The sequence below is a fragment of the Triticum dicoccoides genome, chromosome 5B (assembly GCF_002162155.2).
Source record: "Triticum dicoccoides isolate Atlit2015 ecotype Zavitan chromosome 5B, WEW_v2.0, whole genome shotgun sequence".
NCBI lineage: Eukaryota > Viridiplantae > Streptophyta > Magnoliopsida > Poales > Poaceae > Triticum > Triticum dicoccoides.
The window spans coordinates 548,224,332-548,227,964 of NC_041389.1; positions in this window are offsets into that span (position 1 = coordinate 548,224,332).

Consider the following 3,633-nt stretch of genomic DNA (forward strand, 5'->3'; position numbering starts at 1 on the left):
TTTATTTAGGTTTAACACTAATCCCGAAAGTATAGGGAGTGTGCGATGATGATCATATCAATCTTGGAACCACTTCCAACACACATCATCACTTCACCCTTAACTAGTCTCTGTTTATTCTGTAACTCCTGTTTCGAGTTACTAATCTTAGCAACCGAACAAGTATCAAATACTCAGGGGCTACTATAAACACTAGTAAGGCACACATCAATAACCTGTATATCAAATATACCCTTGTTCACTTTGCCATCCTTCTTATCCACCAAATATTCAGGGCATTTCCGCTTCCAGTGACCATTTCCTTTGCAGTGTAAGCACTCAGTTTCAGGCTTTGGTCCAACTTTGGTCTTCTTCACAGGAGTGACAACTTGCTTGCCATTCTGCTTGAAGTTCCCTTTCTTTCCCTTTGCCCTTTTCTTGAAACTAGTGGTCTTGTCAATCATCAACACTTGATGCTCTTTCTTGATTTCTACCTTCGTCGATTTCAGCATCACGAAGAGCTCGGGAATCGTTTTCGTCATCCCTTGCATTATAGTTCATCATGAAGTTCTACTAACTTGGTGGTGGTGGCTAGAGAATTCTGTCAATCACTATCTTATCTGTAAGATTAACTCCCACTTGATTCAAGTGATTGTAGTACCCAGAAAATCTGAGCACATGCTCACTAGTTGAGCGATTCTCCTCCATCTTTTAGCTATAGAACTTGTTGGAGACTTCATATCTCTCAACTCGGGTATTTGCTTGAAATATTAACTTCAACTCCTGGAACATCTCATATGGTCCATGACATTCAAAACGTCTTTGAAGTCCCGATTCTAAGCCGTTTAAGCATGGTGCACTAAACTATCAAGTAGTCATCATTTTGAGCTAGCCAAACATTCATAACATCTGCATCTGCTCCTGCAATAGGTTTGTCACCTAGCGGTGCATCAAGGACATAATTCTTCTGTGCAGCAATGAGGATAAACCTCAGATCACGGATCCAATCCGCATCATTGCTACTAACATCTTTCAACACAATTTTCTCTAGGAACATATCAAAATAAACATATGAAAGCAACAACGCAAGCTATTGATCTACAACATAATTTGCAAAATACTACCAGGACTAAGTTCATGATAAATTTAAGTTCAATTAATCATATTACTTAAGAACTCCCACTTAGATAGACATCCCTCTAATCCTCTAAGTGATTACGTGATCCATATCAACTACACCATGTCCGATCATCACGTGAGATGGAGTAGTTTCAACGGTGAACATCAATATGTTGATCATATCTACTATATGATTCACGCTCGACCTTTCGGTCTCCGTGTTCCGAGGCCATATCTGTTATGTGTTAGGCTCGTCAAGTTTAACCTGAGTATTCCGCGTGCGCAGCTGTTTTGCGCCCGTTGTATTTGAACGTAGAGCCTATCACACCCGATCATCACGTGGTGTCTCAGCACGAAGAACTTTTGCAACGGTGCATACTCAGGGAGAACACTTCTTGATAATTAGTGAGAGATCATCTTAAAATGCTACCGTCAATCAAAGCAAGATAAGATGCATAAAGGATAAACATCACATGCAATCAATATATGTGACATGATATGGCCATGATCATCTTGCGCCTTTTGATCTCCATCTTCAAAGTACTGTCATGATCTCTATCGTTACCGGCACGACACCATGATCTTCATCATCTTGATCTATAGCAATGTGTCGTCACATGGTCGTCTCGCCAACTATTGCTCTTGCAACTATTGCTATCGCGTAGCGATAAAGTAAAGCAATTATTTGGCACTTGCATCTTATGCAACAAAGAGACAACCATAGGGCTTCTGCCAGTTGCCGATAACTTCAAAAAAACATGATCATCTCATACAACAACTTATATCTCATCACGTCTTGACATATCACATCACAACATGCCCTGCAAAAACAAGTTAGACGTCCTCTACTTTGTTGTTGCAAATTTTACGTGGCTGCTACGGGCTGAGCAAGAACCGTTCTTACCTATGCATCAAAACCACAACGATAGTTCGTCAAGTTAGTGTTGTTTTAACCTTCGCAAGGACCGGGCGTAGCCACATTCGGTTCAACTAAAGTTGGAGAAACAGACACCCGCTAGTCACCTGTGTGCAAAGCACGGCGGTAAAACCAGTCTCGCGTAAGCGTACGCATAATGTCGGTCCGGGCCGCTTCATCCAACAATACCGCCGAACCAAAGTATGACATGCTGGTAAGCAGTATGACTTGTATCGCCCACAACTCACTTGTGTTCTACTCGTGCATATGACATCTACGCATAAAACCTAGGCTCGGATACCACTGTTGGGGAACGTAGTAATTTCAAAAAAATTCCTACGCACACGCAAGATCATGGTGATGGCATAGCAATGAGAGGGGAGAGTGTTGTCCACGTATCCTCGTAGACCGTAAGCGGAAGTGTTATGACAACGCGGTTGATGTAGTCGTACGTCTTCACGATCCGACCGATCCAAGTATCGAACGTACGGCACCTCCGAGTTCAGCACACGTTTAGCTCGATGACGATCCCCGGACTCCGATCCAGCAAAATGTCGGGGATGAGTTCCGTCAGCACAACGGCGTGGTGACGATGATGATGCTCTACCAGCGCAGGGCTTCGCCTAAACTCCGCGACGATATGACCGAGGTGGAATATGGTGGAGGGGGGCACCGCACACGGCTAAGGAACGATCCGTAGATCAATTTGTGTGTCTATGGGGTGCCCCCTGCCCCCGTATATAAAGGAGTGGAGGAGGGGGAGATCCGGCCCTCTCTATGGCGCGCCCTAGGGGAGTCCTACTCCCACCGGGAGTAGGATTCCCCCTTTCCTAGTAGAACTAGGAGCCCTTCCATGTAGTACGAGTAGGAGAGAAGGAAAGGGAAGAAAGAAGGGAAGGAACGAGGGGGTGCGGCCCCTCCCCCTAGTCCAATTCGGACTAGGCCTTGGGGGGCGCGTGGCCTGCCCTAGGCAGCCCCTCTCTCTTTCCCGTATGGCCCAATAAGGCCCAATACTTCTCCCGGCGAATTCCCGTAACTCTCCGGTACTCCGAAAAATACCCGAATCACTCGAAACCTTTCCGAAGTCCGAATATAGTCGTCCAATATATCGATCTTTACGTCTCGACCATTTTGAGACTCCTCGTCATGTCCCCGATCTCATCCGGGACCCCGAACTCCTTCGGTACATCAAAACTCATAAACTCATAATAAAACTGTCATCGTAACGTTAAGCGTGCGGACCCTACGGGTTCGAGAACTATGTAGACATGACCTAGAACTGTTTCTGGTCAATAACCAATAGTGGAACCTGGATGTTCATATTGGCTCCTACATATTCTACGAAGATCTTTATCGGTCAAACCGCATAACAACATACGTTGTTCCCTTTGTTATCAGTATGTTACTTGCCCGAGATTCGATCGTCGGTATCCAATACCTAGTTCAATCTCATTACCGGCAAGTCTCTTTACTCGTTCCGTAATACATCATTCCGTAACTAACTCATTAGTTACAATGCTTGCAAGGCTTAAGTGATGTGTATTACCGAGAGGGCCCAGAGATACCTCTTCGACAATCGGAGTGACAAAACCTAATCTCGAAATACGCCAACCCAACAT